The 19,925-nt window shown below is 46.1% G+C and overlaps 9 non-coding genes across 9 annotated transcripts; all 9 read right to left on the bottom strand.

The window, feature by feature from the left end:
- Positions 1 to 871: 871 nt before the first annotated feature.
- LOC130329871 (U2 spliceosomal RNA) lies at positions 872 to 1,062 on the bottom strand. Its single transcript, XR_008873348.1, has one exon. It is a non-coding gene; the product is annotated as a U2 spliceosomal RNA (small nuclear RNA).
- Positions 1,063 to 3,149: 2,087 nt separating this feature from the next.
- Positions 3,150 to 3,340, bottom strand: LOC130329877 (U2 spliceosomal RNA). The gene has a single exon (XR_008873353.1). It is a non-coding gene; the product is annotated as a U2 spliceosomal RNA (small nuclear RNA).
- A 2,103-nt stretch (positions 3,341 to 5,443) lies between these two features.
- On the bottom strand, positions 5,444 to 5,634 carry LOC130329878 (U2 spliceosomal RNA). Its single transcript, XR_008873354.1, has one exon. It is a non-coding gene; the product is annotated as a U2 spliceosomal RNA (small nuclear RNA).
- Positions 5,635 to 7,724: 2,090 nt separating this feature from the next.
- On the bottom strand, positions 7,725 to 7,915 carry LOC130329879 (U2 spliceosomal RNA). Its single transcript, XR_008873355.1, has one exon. It is a non-coding gene; the product is annotated as a U2 spliceosomal RNA (small nuclear RNA).
- A 2,087-nt stretch (positions 7,916 to 10,002) lies between these two features.
- Positions 10,003 to 10,193, bottom strand: LOC130329875 (U2 spliceosomal RNA). The gene has a single exon (XR_008873352.1). It is a non-coding gene; the product is annotated as a U2 spliceosomal RNA (small nuclear RNA).
- Positions 10,194 to 12,281: 2,088 nt separating this feature from the next.
- Positions 12,282 to 12,472, bottom strand: LOC130329880 (U2 spliceosomal RNA). Its single transcript, XR_008873356.1, has one exon. It is a non-coding gene; the product is annotated as a U2 spliceosomal RNA (small nuclear RNA).
- Positions 12,473 to 14,563: 2,091 nt separating this feature from the next.
- Positions 14,564 to 14,754, bottom strand: LOC130329872 (U2 spliceosomal RNA). The gene has a single exon (XR_008873349.1). It is a non-coding gene; the product is annotated as a U2 spliceosomal RNA (small nuclear RNA).
- A 2,091-nt stretch (positions 14,755 to 16,845) lies between these two features.
- LOC130329873 (U2 spliceosomal RNA) lies at positions 16,846 to 17,036 on the bottom strand. Its single transcript, XR_008873350.1, has one exon. It is a non-coding gene; the product is annotated as a U2 spliceosomal RNA (small nuclear RNA).
- Positions 17,037 to 19,124: 2,088 nt separating this feature from the next.
- Positions 19,125 to 19,315, bottom strand: LOC130329874 (U2 spliceosomal RNA). Its single transcript, XR_008873351.1, has one exon. It is a non-coding gene; the product is annotated as a U2 spliceosomal RNA (small nuclear RNA).
- Between the last annotated feature and the right edge of the window lie 610 nt (positions 19,316 to 19,925).

The raw sequence follows: 19,925 nt of genomic DNA on the forward strand, positions 1-19,925 counted from the left end.
TTAGCTTCTAGAGCATTTTTACAACATTATACATAGGTGCTGAATACATAAAAAGCGACTGTTCAGCGACAGACAAGTCGCATCGGCTGAAAGTAGGCCAGAATGTCAGTCCATGTTGGAGCAGGTTTAGATACAGTCTAAAGTATAGATCTCAAAGTCTGTGCACAGAATTTAGCAAGGGCCTCGCACCTTCTGATGCATCAGGTAGGTGCACAATAGCATAGCCTAACCCTCTGTACTTTGGTCTATATTGATGCGGGACATAGACAGCCAGCTGATGACCAATCCATTAGTGCAATGGATGGCTGGAAGCATTTGTCTTTGCCTTTGCAATACCACAGAAGCAATGCATGGTCAATGTACAGCAATGACACACCTGTGTGAACAGCCAGGAGACCCCCCCCCATGTTATGTTACATAGTTACATAGTTAGTACGGTCGAAAAAAGACATATGTCCATCAAGTTCAACCAGGGAATTAAGGGGTAGGGGTGTGGCGCGATATTGGGGAAGGGATGAGATTTTATATTTCTTCATAAGCATTAATCTTATTTTGTCAATTAGGAACATTCAGCACCCACCCGCTATCAAGGCAGCTGCCTATCATGTCATGCCCTACCTGCACAGGTGTGCTGGCTACTCAAATGATCCAATTAAGGAGGCCATTTAGTCAGCAGCAGCAGAAGTCCTGTGCCTGGACGCTCCAACAGCGGCCAGACACAAGCAGAAGCAGAAGCAGCAGAAGCAGCAGCAGCACCACCTTTTGTTTTTTGGCTGCAGCAGCAGCAGCAAGGCCCACAGGGCTGGCTAGCTGGCTAGCCAGCAAGCAGGTAGCAATGAAAGTAGGAATCTTTCTTTTTAACCCTGTAAGGGGGTGGTGCACTGTACCCGAAGATACTGCCATATCGGGTCAATGCATAGGGCGACGGAAGCAAGCTTCGAAATCGGCCCCCGTTCTCAAAAATCCATTTAATATATGGTCCCCAGATAGGGGACGTATCAGATATTAAACTGATAAGAACAGATACTACACTTGATCTTAGCCAAAAGGCCGAGAAGCGATAACCGTGAAAGGGGCGGGCCCAACAAGGTCCCCTTCATGGGCACTATCACTGCTTGCTGTCAGGGAGGCTGCCAGACAATTTTCCATGCACACTCTGGGCTGGGGGGCAGTCAACCACCAGTACACACAGCAGAACCTAAACCCATACCATTATTGCTAAGCAGCAAGACAGGGGCCCATTGCACTCCCACGGGGCCTTTTTAAATGCAATCCATAACCCGGATTTGCCAGGAACCCTTCTTACTCCTCCTACTTGCATGTGACACTGGGCTTAGGATCTGCATAGGAAACACACACACAAGCACACACCTACCTTTGTTGCCTGCAGATGCCTCCTTGGCTGTCCCCAAACGGTATCAAACCAACACCCACGGGAAGCTGTAAGCATAGAGGACATGCCTGCACCCCATTGGACTTACCTGTGTGGGTTAAATCCGGGTTATTTGACAACCTATGGCGGTGATGGTTCTGCTCAGGCAGAGCAGTGCTGATGCTCCTCATAAAGCTGTCGCTGCTGTGAAGGTTCTAGGTGACATCACAAATCCCTATGGTTACATACACAACAAAGCTGGGTTGTTGTTGTTTACACTCTGCAAGGCCTGTGGAAGTGAGTGACATCATAGCACTGTAGTTCTGAGGGTTCTAGATGGATGCAACAATCTCCTGTTGCTTCTATGAAGGCCATAATAGACGACATCACCAAACAGCTCCATAGTCACATACACAGCAAAGGAGAGATGTTGTTTACACCTAGTGATGTCAGTGGTATTGAGTGACATCACAGCACAGTGCTAAGGCTCCTGGGCCTGGACACAGCAGCGGCTGCAATATCTCAACGGAGAATACGTTTATATATATGTGTGTGTGTGCGCGTATATATATATATATATATATATATATATATATATATATATATATTCTCCGCCGAAATCACTTTTAAACCCATTTCCACCTTTTTTTCCCTTCTCTTCCTCTTACTTTTTTTTCACGTTTTTTTACGTTTTTCTCCTTTTCGCCTCTTTTCTGGGCGTATTATTCTTCTTTTTCTTCTTTTTTTTCGTCTAATGCATACCCCATCAGTGCAGCAATGCTTATTCAATACCGCCAGCAGATGGAGACACTGGGGGATAATTTTCTAAGGATTTATACTGATTTTTCCTGTCTGAATTTGTCGCACAGAAAGTTGCAGGCCAAATATGTGTGACATTTCTGCGACTTTAGCTTCTAGAGCATTTTTACAACATTATACATAGGTGCTGAATACATAAAAAGCGACTGTTCAGCGACAGACAAGTCGCATCGGCTGAAAGTAGGCCAGAATGTCAGTCCATGTTGGAGCAGGTTTAGATACAGTCTAAAGTATAGATCTCAAAGTCTGTGCACAGAATTTAGCAAGGGCCTCGCACCTTCTGATGCATCAGGTAGGTGCACTATAGCATAGCCTAACCCTCTGTACTTTGGTCTATATTGATGCGGGACATAGACAGCCAGCTGATGACCAATCCATTAGTGCAATGGATGGCTGGAAGCATTTGTCTTTGCCTTTGCAATACCACAGAAGCAATGCATGGTCAATGTACAGCAATGACACACCTGTGTGAACAGCCAGGAGACCCCCCCCATGTTATGTTACATAGTTACATAGTTAGTACGGTCGAAAAAAGACATATGTCCATCAAGTTCAACCAGGGAATTAAGGGGTAGGGGTGTGGCGCGATATTGGGGAAGGGATGAGATTTTATATTTCTTCATAAGCATTAATCTTATTTTGTCAATTAGGAACATTCAGCACCCACCCGCTATCAAGGCAGCTGCCTATCATGTCATGCCCTACCTGCACAGGTGTGCTGGCTACTCAAATGATCCAATTAAGGAGGCCATTTAGTCAGCAGCAGCAGAAGTCCTGTGCCTGGACGCTCCAACAGCGGCCAGACACAAGCAGAAGCAGAAGCAGCAGAAGCAGCAGCAGCACCACCTTTTGTTTTTTGGCTGCAGCAGCAGCAGCAAGGCCCACAGGGCTGGCTAGCTGGCTAGCCAGCAAGCAGGTAGCAATGAAAGTAGGAATCTTTCTTTTTAACCCTGTAAGGGGGTGGTGCACTGTACCCGAAGATACTGCCATATCGGGTCAATGCATAGGGCGACGGAAGCAAGCTTCGAAATCGGCCCCCGTTCTCAAAAATCCATTTAATATATGGTCCCCAGATAGGGGACGTATCAGATATTAAACTGATAAGAACAGATACTACACTTGATCTTAGCCAAAAGGCCGAGAAGCGATAACCGTGAAAGGGGCGGGCCCAACAAGGTCCCCTTCATGGGCACTATCACTGCTTGCTGTCAGGGAGGCTGCCAGACAATTTTCCATGCACACTCTGGGCTGGGGGGCAGTCAACCACCAGTACACACAGCAGAACCTAAACCCATACCATTATTGCTAAGCAGCAAGACAGGGGCCCATTGCACTCCCACGGGGCCTTTTTAAATGCAATCCATAACCCGGATTTGCCAGGAACCCTTCTTACTCCTCCTACTTGCATGTGACACTGGGCTTAGGATCTGCATAGGAAACACACACACAAGCACACACCTACCTTTGTTGCCTGCAGATGCCTCCTTGGCTGTCCCCAAACGGTATCAAACCAACACCCACGGGAAGCTGTAAGCATAGAGGACATGCCTGCACCCCATTGGACTTACCTGTGTGGGTTAAATCCGGGTTATTTGACAACCTATGGCGGTGATGGTTCTGCTCAGGCAGAGCAGTGCTGATGCTCCTCATAAAGCTGTCGCTGCTGTGAAGGTTCTAGGTGACATCACAAATCCCTATGGTTACATACACAACAAAGCTGGGTTGTTGTTGTTTACACTCTGCAAGGCCTGTGGAAGTGAGTGACATCATAGCACTGTAGTTCTGAGGGTTCTAGATGGATGCAACAATCTCCTGTTGCTTCTATGAAGGCCATAATAGACGACATCACCAAACAGCTCCATAGTCACATACACAGCAAAGGAGAGATGTTGTTTACACCTAGTGATGTCAGTGGTATTGAGTGACATCACAGCACAGTGCTAAGGCTCCTGGGCCTGGACACAGCAGCGGCTGCAATATCTCAACGGAGAATACGTTTATATATATGTGTGTGTGTGCGCGTATATATATATATATATATATATATATATATATATATATATATATTCTCCGCCGAAATCACTTTTAAACCCATTTCCACCTTTTTTTCCCTTCTCTTCCTCTTACTTTTTTTTCACGTTTTTTTACGTTTTTCTCCTTTTCGCCTCTTTTCTGGGCGTATTATTCTTCTTTTTCTTCTTTTTTTTCGTCTAATGCATACCCCATCAGTGCAGCAATGCTTATTCAATACCGCCAGCAGATGGAGACACTGGGGGATAATTTTCTAAGGATTTATACTGATTTTTCCTGTCTGAATTTGTCGCACAGAAAGTTGCAGGCCAAATATGTGTGACATTTCTGCGACTTTAGCTTCTAGAGCATTTTTACAACATTATACATAGGTGCTGAATACATAAAAAGCGACTGTTCAGCGACAGACAAGTCGCATCGGCTGAAAGTAGGCCAGAATGTCAGTCCATGTTGGAGCAGGTTTAGATACAGTCTAAAGTATAGATCTCAAAGTCTGTGCACAGAATTTAGCAAGGGCCTCGCATCTTCTGATGCATCAGGTAGGTGCACAATAGCATAGCCTAACCCTCTGTACTTTGGTCTATATTGATGCGGGACATAGACAGCCAGCTGATGACCAATCCATTAGTGCAATGGATGGCTGGAAGCATTTGTCTTTGCCTTTGCAATACCACAGAAGCAATGCATGGTCAATGTACAGCAATGACACACCTGTGTGAACAGCCAGGAGACCCCCCCCATGTTATGTTACATAGTTACATAGTTAGTACGGTCGAAAAAAGACATATGTCCATCAAGTTCAACCAGGGAATTAAGGGGTAGGGGTGTGGCGCGATATTGGGGAAGGGATGAGATTTTATATTTCTTCATAAGCATTAATCTTATTTTGTCAATTAGGAACATTCAGCACCCACCCGCTATCAAGGCAGCTGCCTATCATGTCATGCCCTACCTGCACAGGTGTGCTGGCTACTCAAATGATCCAATTAAGGAGGCCATTTAGTCAGCAGCAGCAGAAGTCCTGTGCCTGGACGCTCCAACAGCGGCCAGACACAAGCAGAAGCAGAAGCAGCAGAAGCAGCAGCAGCACCACCTTTTGTTTTTTGGCTGCAGCAGCAGCAGCAAGGCCCACAGGGCTGGCTAGCTGGCTAGCTGGCTAGCTGGCTAGCCAGCAAGCAGGTAGCAATGAAAGTAGGAATCTTTCTTTTTAACCCTGTAAGGGGGTGGTGCACTGTACCCGAAGATACTGCCATATCGGGTCAATGCATAGGGCGACGGAAGCAAGCTTCGAAATCGGCCCCCGTTCTCAAAAATCCATTTAATATATGGTCCCCAGATAGGGGACGTATCAGATATTAAACTGATAAGAACAGATACTACACTTGATCTTAGCCAAAAGGCCGAGAAGCGATAACCGTGAAAGGGGCGGGCCCAACAAGGTCCCCTTCATGGGCACTATCACTGCTTGCTGTCAGGGAGGCTGCCAGACAATTTTCCATGCACACTCTGGGCTGGGGGGCAGTCAACCACCAGTACACACAGCAGAACCTAAACCCATACCATTATTGCTAAGCAGCAAGACAGGGGCCCATTGCACTCCCACGGGGCCTTTTTAAATGCAATCCATAACCCGGATTTGCCAGGAACCCTTCTTACTCCTCCTACTTGCATGTGACACTGGGCTTAGGATCTGCATAGGAAACACACACACAAGCACACACCTACCTTTGTTGCCTGCAGATGCCTCCTTGGCTGTCCCCAAACGGTATCAAACCAACACCCACGGGAAGCTGTAAGCATAGAGGACATGCCTGCACCCCATTGGACTTACCTGTGTGGGTTAAATCCGGGTTATTTGACAACCTATGGCGGTGATGGTTCTGCTCAGGCAGAGCAGTGCTGATGCTCCTCATAAAGCTGTCGCTGCTGTGAAGGTTCTAGGTGACATCACAAATCCCTATGGTTACATACACAACAAAGCTGGGTTGTTGTTGTTTACACTCTGCAAGGCCTGTGGAAGTGAGTGACATCATAGCACTGTAGTTCTGAGGGTTCTAGATGGATGCAACAATCTCCTGTTGCTTCTATGAAGGCCATAATAGACGACATCACCAAACAGCTCCATAGTCACATACACAGCAAAGGAGAGATGTTGTTTACACCTAGTGATGTCAGTGGTATTGAGTGACATCACAGCACAGTGCTAAGGCTCCTGGGCCTGGACACAGCAGCGGCTGCAATATCTCAACGGAGAATACGTTTATATATATGTGTGTGTGTGCGCGTATATATATATATATATATATATATATATATATATATATATATTTCTCCGCCGAAATCACTTTTAAACCCATTTCCACCTTTTTTTCCCTTCTCTTCCTCTTACTTTTTTTTCACGTTTTTTTACGTTTTTCTCCTTTTCGCCTCTTTTCTGGGCGTATTATTCTTCTTTTTCTTCTTTTTTTTCGTCTAATGCATACCCCATCAGTGCAGCAATGCTTATTCAATACCGCCAGCAGATGGAGACACTGGGGGATAATTTTCTAAGGATTTATACTGATTTTTCCTGTCTGAATTTGTCGCACAGAAAGTTGCAGGCCAAATATGTGTGACATTTCTGCGACTTTAGCTTCTAGAGCATTTTTACAACATTATACATAGGTGCTGAATACATAAAAAGCGACTGTTCAGCGACAGACAAGTCGCATCGGCTGAAAGTAGGCCAGAATGTCAGTCCATGTTGGAGCAGGTTTAGATACAGTCTAAAGTATAGATCTCAAAGTCTGTGCACAGAATTTAGCAAGGGCCTCGCACCTTCTGATGCATCAGGTAGGTGCACAATAGCATAGCCTAACCCTCTGTACTTTGGTCTATATTGATGCGGGACATAGACAGCCAGCTGATGACCAATCCATTAGTGCAATGGATGGCTGGAAGCATTTGTCTTTGCCTTTGCAATACCACAGAAGCAATGCATGGTCAATGTACAGCAATGACACACCTGTGTGAACAGCCAGGAGACCCCCCCCCATGTTATGTTACATAGTTACATAGTTAGTACGGTCGAAAAAAGACATATGTCCATCAAGTTCAACCAGGGAATTAAGGGGTAGGGGTGTGGCGCGATATTGGGGAAGGGATGAGATTTTATATTTCTTCATAAGCATTAATCTTATTTTGTCAATTAGGAACATTCAGCACCCACCCGCTATCAAGGCAGCTGCCTATCATGTCATGCCCTACCTGCACAGGTGTGCTGGCTACTCAAATGATCCAATTAAGGAGGCCATTTAGTCAGCAGCAGCAGAAGTCCTGTGCCTGGACGCTCCAACAGCGGCCAGACACAAGCAGAAGCAGAAGCAGCAGAAGCAGCAGCAGCAGCACCACCTTTTGTTTTTTGGCTGCAGCAGCAGCAGCAAGGCCCACAGGGCTGGCTAGCTGGCTAGCCAGCAAGCAGGTAGCAATGAAAGTAGGAATCTTTCTTTTTAACCCTGTAAGGGGGTGGTGCACTGTACCCGAAGATACTGCCATATCGGGTCAATGCATAGGGCGACGGAAGCAAGCTTCGAAATCGGCCCCCGTTCTCAAAAATCCATTTAATATATGGTCCCCAGATAGGGGACGTATCAGATATTAAACTGATAAGAACAGATACTACACTTGATCTTAGCCAAAAGGCCGAGAAGCGATAACCGTGAAAGGGGCGGGCCCAACAAGGTCCCCTTCATGGGCACTATCACTGCTTGCTGTCAGGGAGGCTGCCAGACAATTTTCCATGCACACTCTGGGCTGGGGGGCAGTCAACCACCAGTACACACAGCAGAACCTAAACCCATACCATTATTGCTAAGCAGCAAGACAGGGGCCCATTGCACTCCCACGGGGCCTTTTTAAATGCAATCCATAACCCGGATTTGCCAGGAACCCTTCTTACTCCTCCTACTTGCATGTGACACTGGGCTTAGGATCTGCATAGGAAACACACACACAAGCACACACCTACCTTTGTTGCCTGCAGATGCCTCCTTGGCTGTCCCCAAACGGTATCAAACCAACACCCACGGGAAGCTGTAAGCATAGAGGACATGCCTGCACCCCATTGGACTTACCTGTGTGGGTTAAATCCGGGTTATTTGACAACCTATGGCGGTGATGGTTCTGCTCAGGCAGAGCAGTGCTGATGCTCCTCATAAAGCTGTCGCTGCTGTGAAGGTTCTAGGTGACATCACAAATCCCTATGGTTACATACACAACAAAGCTGGGTTGTTGTTGTTTACACTCTGCAAGGCCTGTGGAAGTGAGTGACATCATAGCACTGTAGTTCTGAGGGTTCTAGATGGATGCAACAATCTCCTGTTGCTTCTATGAAGGCCATAATAGACGACATCACCAAACAGCTCCATAGTCACATACACAGCAAAGGAGAGATGTTGTTTACACCTAGTGATGTCAGTGGTATTGAGTGACATCACAGCACAGTGCTAAGGCTCCTGGGCCTGGACACAGCAGCGGCTGCAATATCTCAACGGAGAATACGTTTATATATATGTGTGTGTGTGCGCGTATATATATATATATATATATATATATATATATATATATATATATTCTCCGCCGAAATCACTTTTAAACCCATTTCCACCTTTTTTTCCCTTCTCTTCCTCTTACTTTTTTTTCACGTTTTTTTACGTTTTTCTCCTTTTCGCCTCTTTTCTGGGCGTATTATTCTTCTTTTTCTTCTTTTTTTTCGTCTAATGCATACCCCATCAGTGCAGCAATGCTTATTCAATACCGCCAGCAGATGGAGACACTGGGGGATAATTTTCTAAGGATTTATACTGATTTTTCCTGTCTGAATTTGTCGCACAGAAAGTTGCAGGCCAAATATGTGTGACATTTCTGCGACTTTAGCTTCTAGAGCATTTTTACAACATTATACATAGGTGCTGAATACATAAAAAGCGACTGTTCAGCGACAGACAAGTCGCATCGGCTGAAAGTAGGCCAGAATGTCAGTCCATGTTGGAGCAGGTTTAGATACAGTCTAAAGTATAGATCTCAAAGTCTGTGCACAGAATTTAGCAAGGGCCTCGCACCTTCTGATGCATCAGGTAGGTGCACAATAGCATAGCCTAACCCTCTGTACTTTGGTCTATATTGATGCGGGACATAGACAGCCAGCTGATGACCAATCCATTAGTGCAATGGATGGCTGGAAGCATTTGTCTTTGCCTTTGCAATACCACAGAAGCAATGCATGGTCAATGTACAGCAATGACACACCTGTGTGAACAGCCAGGAGACCCCCCCCATGTTATGTTACATAGTTACATAGTTAGTACGGTCGAAAAAAGACATATGTCCATCAAGTTCAACCAGGGAATTAAGGGGTAGGGGTGTGGCGCGATATTGGGGAAGGGATGAGATTTTATATTTCTTCATAAGCATTAATCTTATTTTGTCAATTAGGAACATTCAGCACCCACCCGCTATCAAGGCAGCTGCCTATCATGTCATGCCCTACCTGCACAGGTGTGCTGGCTACTCAAATGATCCAATTAAGGAGGCCATTTAGTCAGCAGCAGCAGAAGTCCTGTGCCTGGACGCTCCAACAGCGGCCAGACACAAGCAGAAGCAGAAGCAGCAGAAGCAGCAGCAGCACCACCTTTTGTTTTTTGGCTGCAGCAGCAGCAGCAAGGCCCACAGGGCTGGCTAGCTGGCTAGCCAGCAAGCAGGTAGCAATGAAAGTAGGAATCTTTCTTTTTAACCCTGTAAGGGGGTGGTGCACTGTACCCGAAGATACTGCCATATCGGGTCAATGCATAGGGCGACGGAAGCAAGCTTCGAAATCGGCCCCCGTTCTCAAAAATCCATTTAATATATGGTCCCCAGATAGGGGACGTATCAGATATTAAACTGATAAGAACAGATACTACACTTGATCTTAGCCAAAAGGCCGAGAAACGATAACCGTGAAAGGGGCGGGCCCAACAAGGTCCCCTTCATGGGCACTATCACTGCTTGCTGTCAGGGAGGCTGCCAGACAATTTTCCATGCACACTCTGGGCTGGGGGGCAATCAACCACCAGTACACACAGCAGAACCTAAACCCATACCATTATTGCTAAGCAGCAAGACAGGGGCCCATTGCACTCCCACGGGGCCTTTTTAAATGCAATCCATAACCCGGATTTGCCAGGAACCCTTCTTACTCCTCCTACTTGCATGTGACACTGGGCTTAGGATCTGCATAGGAAACACACACACAAGCACACACCTACCTTTGTTGCCTGCAGATGCCTCCTTGGCTGTCCCCAAACGGTATCAAACCAACACCCACGGGAAGCTGTAAGCATAGAGGACATGCCTGCACCCCATTGGACTTACCTGTGTGGGTTAAATCCGGGTTATTTGACAACCTATGGCGGTGATGGTTCTGCTCAGGCAGAGCAGTGCTGATGCTCCTCATAAAGCTGTCGCTGCTGTGAAGGTTCTAGGTGACATCACAAATCCCTATGGTTACATACACAACAAAGCTGGGTTGTTGTTGTTTACACTCTGCAAGGCCTGTGGAAGTGAGTGACATCATAGCACTGTAGTTCTGAGGGTTCTAGATGGATGCAACAATCTCCTGTTGCTTCTATGAAGGCCATAATAGACGACATCACCAAACAGCTCCATAGTCACATACACAGCAAAGGAGAGATGTTGTTTACACCTAGTGATGTCAGTGGTATTGAGTGACATCACAGCACAGTGCTAAGGCTCCTGGGCCTGGACACAGCAGCGGCTGCAATATCTCAACGGAGAATACGTTTATATATATGTGTGTGTGTGCGCGTATATATATATATATATATATATATATATATATATATATATATATTTCTCCGCCGAAATCACTTTTAAACCCATTTCCACCTTTTTTTCCCTTCTCTTCCTCTTACTTTTTTTTCACGTTTTTTTACGTTTTTCTCCTTTTCGCCTCTTTTCTGGGCGTATTATTCTTCTTTTTCTTCTTTTTTTTCGTCTAATGCATACCCCATCAATGCAGCAATGCTTATTCAATACCGCCAGCAGATGGAGACACTGGGGGATAATTTTCTAAGGATTTATACTGATTTTTCCTGTCTGAATTTGTCGCACAGAAAGTTGCAGGCCAAATATGTGTGACATTTCTGCGACTTTAGCTTCTAGAGCATTTTTACAACATTATACATAGGTGCTGAATACATAAAAAGCGACTGTTCAGCGACAGACAAGTCGCATCGGCTGAAAGTAGGCCAGAATGTCAGTCCATGTTGGAGCAGGTTTAGATACAGTCTAAAGTATAGATCTCAAAGTCTGTGCACAGAATTTAGCAAGGGCCTCGCACCTTCTGATGCATCAGGTAGGTGCACAATAGCATAGCCTAACCCTCTGTACTTTGGTCTATATTGATGCGGGACATAGACAGCCAGCTGATGACCAATCCATTAGTGCAATGGATGGCTGGAAGCATTTGTCTTTGCCTTTGCAATACCACAGAAGCAATGCATGGTCAATGTACAGCAATGACACACCTGTGTGAACAGCCAGGAGACCCCCCCCATGTTATGTTACATAGTTACATAGTTAGTACGGTCGAAAAAAGACATATGTCCATTAAGTTCAACCAGGGAATTAAGGGGTAGGGGTGTGGCGCGATATTGGGGAAGGGATGAGATTTTATATTTCTTCATAAGCATTAATCTTATTTTGTCAATTAGGAACATTCAGCACCCACCCGCTATCAAGGCAGCTGCCTATCATGTCATGCCCTACCTGCACAGGTGTGCTGGCTACTCAAATGATCCAATTAAGGAGGCCATTTAGTCAGCAGCAGCAGAAGTCCTGTGCCTGGACGCTCCAACAGCGGCCAGACACAAGCAGGAGCAGAAGCAGCAGAAGCAGCAGCAGCACCACCTTTTGTTTTTTGGCTGCAGCAGCAGCAGCAAGGCCCACAGGGCTGGCTAGCTGGCTAGCCAGCAAGCAGGTAGCAATGAAAGTAGGAATCTTTCTTTTTAACCCTGTAAGGGGGTGGTGCACTGTACCCGAAGATACTGCCATATCGGGTCAATGCATAGGGCGACGGAAGCAAGCTTCGAAATCGGCCCCCGTTCTCAAAAATCCATTTAATATATGGTCCCCAGATAGGGGACGTATCAGATATTAAACTGATAAGAACAGATACTACACTTGATCTTAGCCAAAAGGCCGAGAAGCGATAACCGTGAAAGGGGCGGGCCCAACAAGGTCCCCTTCATGGGCACTATCACTGCTTGCTGTCAGGGAGGCTGCCAGACAATTTTCCATGCACACTCTGGGCTGGGGGGCAGTCAACCACCAGTACACACAGCAGAACCTAAACCCATACCATTATTGCTAAGCAGCAAGACAGGGGCCCATTGCACTCCCACGGGGCCTTTTTAAATGCAATCCATAACCCGGATTTGCCAGGAACCCTTCTTACTCCTCCTACTTGCATGTGACACTGGGCTTAGGATCTGCATAGGAAACACACACACAAGCACACACCTACCTTTGTTGCCTGCAGATGCCTCCTTGGCTGTCCCCAAACGGTATCAAACCAACACCCACGGGAAGCTGTAAGCATAGAGGACATGCCTGCACCCCATTGGACTTACCTGTGTGGGTTAAATCCGGGTTATTTGACAACCTATGGCGGTGATGGTTCTGCTCAGGCAGAGCAGTGCTGATGCTCCTCATAAAGCTGTCGCTGCTGTGAAGGTTCTAGGTGACATCACAAATCCCTATGGTTACATACACAACAAAGCTGGGTTGTTGTTGTTTACACTCTGCAAGGCCTGTGGAAGTGAGTGACATCATAGCACTGTAGTTCTGAGGGTTCTAGATGGATGCAACAATCTCCTGTTGCTTCTATGAAGGCCATAATAGACGACATCACCAAACAGCTCCATAGTCACATACACAGCAAAGGAGAGATGTTGTTTACACCTAGTGATGTCAGTGGTATTGAGTGACATCACAGCACAGTGCTAAGGCTCCTGGGCCTGGACACAGCAGCGGCTGCAATATCTCAACGGAGAATACGTTTATATATATGTGTGTGTGTGCGCGTATATATATATATATATATATATATATATATATATATATATATATATTTCTCCGCCGAAATCACTTTTAAACCCATTTCCACCTTTTTTTCCCTTCTCTTCCTCTTACTTTTTTTTCACGTTTTTTTACGTTTTTCTCCTTTTCGCCTCTTTTCTGGGCGTATTATTCTTCTTTTTCTTCTTTTTTTTTCGTCTAATGCATACCCCATCAGTGCAGCAATGCTTATTCAATACCGCCAGCAGATGGAGACACTGGGGGATAATTTTCTAAGGATTTATACTGATTTTTCCTGTCTGAATTTGTCGCACAGAAAGTTGCAGGCCAAATATGTGTGACATTTCTGCGACTTTAGCTTCTAGAGCATTTTTACAACATTATACATAGGTGCTGAATACATAAAAAGCGACTGTTCAGCGACAGACAAGTCGCATCGGCTGAAAGTAGGCCAGAATGTCAGTCCATGTTGGAGCAGGTTTAGATACAGTCTAAAGTATAGATCTCAAAGTCTGTGCACAGAATTTAGCAAGGGCCTCGCACCTTCTGATGCATCAGGTAGGTGCACAATAGCATAGCCTAACCCTCTGTACTTTGGTCTATATTGATGCGGGACATAGACAGCCAGCTGATGACCAATCCATTAGTGCAATGGATGGCTGGAAGCATTTGTCTTTGCCTTTGCAATACCACAGAAGCAATGCATGGTCAATGTACAGCAATGACACACCTGTGTGAACAGCCAGGAGACCCCCCCCATGTTATGTTACATAGTTACATAGTTAGTACGGTCGGAAAAAGACATATGTCCATCAAGTTCAACCAGGGAATTAAGGGGTAGGGGTGTGGCGCGATATTGGGGAAGGGATGAGATTTTATATTTCTTCATAAGCATTAATCTTATTTTGTCAATTAGGAACATTCAGCACCCACCCGCTATCAAGGCAGCTGCCTATCATGTCATGCCCTACCTGCACAGGTGTGCTGGCTACTCAAATGATCCAATTAAGGAGGCCATTTAGTCAGCAGCAGCAGAAGTCCTGTGCCTGGACGCTCCAACAGCGGCCAGACACAAGCAGAAGCAGAAGCAGCAGAAGCAGCAGCAGCACCACCTTTTGTTTTTTGGCTGCAGCAGCAGCAGCAAGGCCCACAGGGCTGGCTAGCTGGCTAGCCAGCAAGCAGGTAGCAATGAAAGTAGGAATCTTTCTTTTTAACCCTGTAAGGGGGTGGTGCACTGTACCCGAAGATACTGCCATATCGGGTCAATGCATAGGGCGACGGAAGCAAGCTTCGAAATCGGCCCCCGTTCTCAAAAATCCATTTAATATATGGTCCCCAGATAGGGGACGTATCAGATATTAAACTGATAAGAACAGATACTACACTTGATCTTAGCCAAAAGGCCGAGAAGCGATAACCGTGAAAGGGGCGGGCCCAACAAGGTCCCCTTCATGGGCACTATCACTGCTTGCTGTCAGGGAGGCTGCCAGACAATTTTCCATGCACACTCTGGGCTGGGGGGCAGTCAACCACCAGTACACACAGCAGAACCTAAACCCATACCATTATTGCTAAGCAGCAAGACAGGGGCCCATTGCACTCCCACGGGGCCTTTTTAAATGCAATCCATAACCCGGATTTGCCAGGAACCCTTCTTACTCCTCCTACTTGCATGTGACACTGGGCTTAGGATCTGCATAGGAAACACACACACAAGCACACACCTACCTTTGTTGCCTGCAGATGCCTCCTTGGCTGTCCCCAAACGGTATCAAACCAACACCCACGGGAAGCTGTAAGCATAGAGGACATGCCTGCACCCCATTGGACTTACCTGTGTGGGTTAAATCCGGGTTATTTGACAACCTATGGCGGTGATGGTTCTGCTCAGGCAGAGCAGTGCTGATGCTCCTCATAAAGCTGTCGCTGCTGTGAAGGTTCTAGGTGACATCACAAATCCCTATGGTTACATACACAACAAAGCTGGGTTGTTGTTGTTTACACTCTGCAAGGCCTGTGGAAGTGAGTGACATCATAGCACTGTAGTTCTGAGGGTTCAAGATGGATGCAACAATCTCCTGTTGCTTCTATGAAGGCCATAATAGACGACATCACCAAACAGCTCCATAGTCACATACACAGCAAAGGAGAGATGTTGTTTACACCTAGTGATGTCAGTGGTATTGAGTGACATCACAGCACAGTGCTAAGGCTCCTGGGCCTGGACACAGCAGCGGCTGCAATATCTCAACGGAGAATACGTTTATATATATGTGTGTGTGTGCGCGTATATATATATATATATATATATATATATATATATATATATATATATTTCTCCGCCGAAATCACTTTTAAACCCATTTCCACCTTTTTTTCCCTTCTCTTCCTCTTACTTTTTTTTCACGTTTTTTTACGTTTTTCTCCTTTTCGCCTCTTTTCTGGGCGTATTATTCTTCTTTTTCTTCTTTTTTTTCGTCTAATGCATACCCCATCAGTGCAGCAATGCTTATTCAATACCGCCAGCAGATGGAGACACTGGGGGATAATTTTCTAAGGATTTATACTGATTTTTCCTGTCTGAATTTGTCGCACAGAAAGTTGCAGGCCAAATATGTGTGACATTTCTGCGACTTTAGCTTCTAGAGCATTTTTACAACATTATACATAGGTGCTGAATACATAAAAAGCGACTGTTCAGCGACAGACAAGTCGCATCGGCTGAAAGTAGGCCAGAATGTCAGTCCATGTTGGAGCAGGTTTAGATACAGTCTAAAGTATAGATCTCAAAGTCTGTGCACAGAATTTAGCAAGGGCCTCGCACCTTCTGATGCATCAGGTAGGTGCACAATAGCATAGCCTAACCCTCTGTACTTTGGTCTATATTGATGCGGGACATAGACAGCCAGCTGATGACCAATCCATTAGTGCAATGGATGGCTGGAAGCATTTGTCTTTGCCTTTGCAATACCACAGAAGCAATGCATGGTCAATGTACAGCAATGACACACCTGTGTGAACAGCCAGGAGACCCCCCCCCATGTTATGTTACATAGTTACATAGTTAGTACGGTCGAAAAAAGACATATGTCCATCAAGTTCAACCAGGGAATTAAGGGGTAGGGGTGTGGCGCGATATTGGGGAAGGGATGAGATTTTATATTTCTTCATAAGCATTAATCTTATTTTGTCAATTAGGAACATTCAGCACCCACCCGCTATCAAGGCAGCTGCCTATCATGTCATGCCCTACCTGCACAGGTGTGCTGGCTACTCAAATGATCCAATTAAGGAGGCCATTTAGTCAGCAGCAGCAGAAGTCCTGTGCCTGGACGCTCCAACAGCGGCCAGACACAAGCAGAAGCAGAAGCAGCAGAAGCAGCAGCAGCACCACCTTTTGTTTTTTGGCTGCAGCAGCAGCAGCAAGGCCCACAGGGCTGGCTAGCTGGCTAGCCAGCAAGCAGGTAGCAATGAAAGTAGGAATCTTTCTTTTTAACCCTGTAAGGGGGTGGTGCACTGTACCCGAAGATACTGCCATATCGGGTCAATGCATAGGGCGACGGAAGCAAGCTTCGAAATCGGCCCCCGTTCTCAAAAATCCATTTAATATATGGTCCCCAGATAGGGGACGTATCAGATATTAAACTGATAAGAACAGATACTACACTTGATCTTAGCCAAAAGGCCGAGAAGCGATAACCGTGAAAGGGGCGGGCCCAACAAGGTCCCCTTCATGGGCACTATCACTGCTTGCTGTCAGGGAGGCTGCCAGACAATTTTCCATGCACACTCTGGGCTGGGGGGCAGTCAACCACCAGTACACACAGCAGAACCTAAACCCATACCATTATTGCTAAGCAGCAAGACAGGGGCCCATTGCACTCCCACGGGGCCTTTTTAAATGCAATCCATAACCCGGATTTGCCAGGAACCCTTCTTACTCCTCCTACTTGCATGTGACACTGGGCTTAGGATCTGCATAGGAAACACACACACAAGCACACACCTACCTTTGTTGCCTGCAGATGCCTCCTTGGCTGTCCCCAAACGGTATCAAACCAACACCCACGGGAAGCTGTAAGCATAGAGGACATGCCTGCACCCCATTGGACTTACCTGTGTGGGTTAAATCCGGGTTATTTGACAACCTATGGCGGTGATGGTTCTGCTCAGGCAGAGCAGTGCTGATGCTCCTCATAAAGCTGTCGCTGCTGTGAAGGTTCTAGGTGACATCACAAATCCCTATGGTTACATACACAACAAAGCTGGGTTGTTGTTGTTTACACTCTGCAAGGCCTGTGGAAGTGAGTGACATCATAGCACTGTAGTTCTGAGGGTTCTAGATGGATGCAACAATCTCCTGTTGCTTCTATGAAGGCCATAATAGACGACATCACCAAACAGCTCCATAGTCACATACACAGCAAAGGAGAGATGTTGTTTACACCTAGTGATGTCAGTGGTATTGAGTGACATCACAGCACAGTGCTAAGGCTCCTGGGCCTGGACACAGCAGCGGCTGCAATATCTCAACGGAGAATACGTTTATATATATGTGTGTGTGTGCGCGTATATATATATATATATATATATATATATATATATATATATATATTTCTCCGCCGAAATCACTTTTAAACCCATTTCCACCTTTTTTTCCCTTCTCTTCCTCTTACTTTTTTTTCACGTTTTTTTACGTTTTTCTCCTTTTCGCCTCTTTTCTGGGCGTATTATTCTTCTTTTTCTTCTTTTTTTTCGTCTAATGCATACCCCATCAGTGCAGCAATGCTTATTCAATACCGCCAGCAGATGGAGACACTGGGGGATAATTTTCTAAGGATTTATACTGATTTTTCCTGTCTGAATTTGTCGCACAGAAAGTTGCAGGCCAAATATGTGTGACATTTCTGCGACTTTAGCTTCTAGAGCATTTTTACAACATTATACATAGGTGCTGAATACATAAAAAGCGACTGTTCAGCGACAGACAAGTCGCATCGGCTGAAAGTAGGCCAGAATGTCAGTCCATGTTGGAGCAGGTTTAGATACAGTCTAAAGTATAGATCTCAAAGTCTGTGCACAGAATTTAGCAAGGGCCTCGCACCTTCTGATGCATCAGGTAGGTGCACAATAGCATAGCCTAACCCTCTGTACTTTGGTCTATATTGATGCGGGACATAGACAGCCAGCTGATGACCAATCCATTAGTGCAATGGATGGCTGGAAGCATTTGTCTTTGCCTTTGCAATACCACAGAAGCAATGCATGGTCAATGTACAGCAATGACACACCTGTGTGAACAGCCAGGAGACCCCCCCCATGTTATGTTACATAGTTACATAGTTAGTACGGTCGAAAAAAGACATATGTCCATTAAGTTCAACCAGGGAATTAAGGGGTAGGGGTGTGGCGCGATATTGGGGAAGGGATGAGATTTTATATTTCTTCATAAGCATTAATCTTATTTTGTCAATTAGGAACATTCAGCACCCACCCGCTATCAAGGCAGCTGCCTATCATGTCATGCCCTACCTGCACAGGTGTGCTGGCTACTCAAATGATCCAATTAAGGAGGCCATTTAGTCAGCAGCAGCAGAAGTCCTGTGCCTGGACGCTCCAACAGCGGCCAGACACAAGCAGGAGCAGAAGCAGCAGAAGCAGCAGCAGCACCACCTTTTGTTTTTTGGCTGCAGCAGCAGCAGCAAGGCCCACAGGGCTGGCTAGCTGGCTAGCCAGCAAGCAGGTAGCAATGAAAGTAGGAATCTTTCTTTTTAACCCTGTAAGGGGGTGGTGCACTGTACCCGAAGATACTGCCATATCGGGTCAATGCATAGGGCGACGGAAGCAAGCTTCGAAATCGGCCCCCGTTCTCAAAAATCCATTTAATATATGGTCCCCAGATAGGGGACGTATCAGATATTAAACTGATAAGAACAGATACTACACTTGATCTTAGCCAAAAGGCCGAGAAGCGATAACCGTGAAAGGGGCGGGCCCAACAAGGTCCCCTTCATGGGCACTATCACTGCTTGCTGTCAGGGAGGCTGCCAGACAATTTTCCATGCACACTCTGGGCTGGGGGGCAGTCAACCACCAGTACACACAGCAGAACCTAAACCCATACCATTATTGCTAAGCAGCAAGACAGGGGCCCATTGCACTCCCACGGGGCCTTTTTAAATGCAATCCATAACCCGGATTTGCCAGGAACCCTTCTTACTCCTCCTACTTGCATGTGACACTGGGCTTAGGATCTGCATAGGAAACACACACACAAGCACACACCTACCTTTGTTGCCTGCAGATGCCTCCTTGGCTGTCCCCAAACGGTATCAAACCAACACCCACGGGAAGCTGTAAGCATAGAGGACATGCCTGCACCCCATTGGACTTACCTGTGTGGGTTAAATCCGGGTTATTTGACAACCTATGGCGGTGATGGTTCTGCTCAGGCAGAGCAGTGCTGATGCTCCTCATAAAGCTGTCGCTGCTGTGAAGGTTCTAGGTGACATCACAAATCCCTATGGTTACATACACAACAAAGCTGGGTTGTTGTTGTTTACACTCTGCAAGGCCTGTGGAAGTG

Source organism: Hyla sarda, unplaced genomic scaffold (assembly GCF_029499605.1).
Source record: "Hyla sarda isolate aHylSar1 unplaced genomic scaffold, aHylSar1.hap1 scaffold_3250, whole genome shotgun sequence".
NCBI classification, from domain to species: Eukaryota; Metazoa; Chordata; class Amphibia; order Anura; family Hylidae; genus Hyla; species Hyla sarda.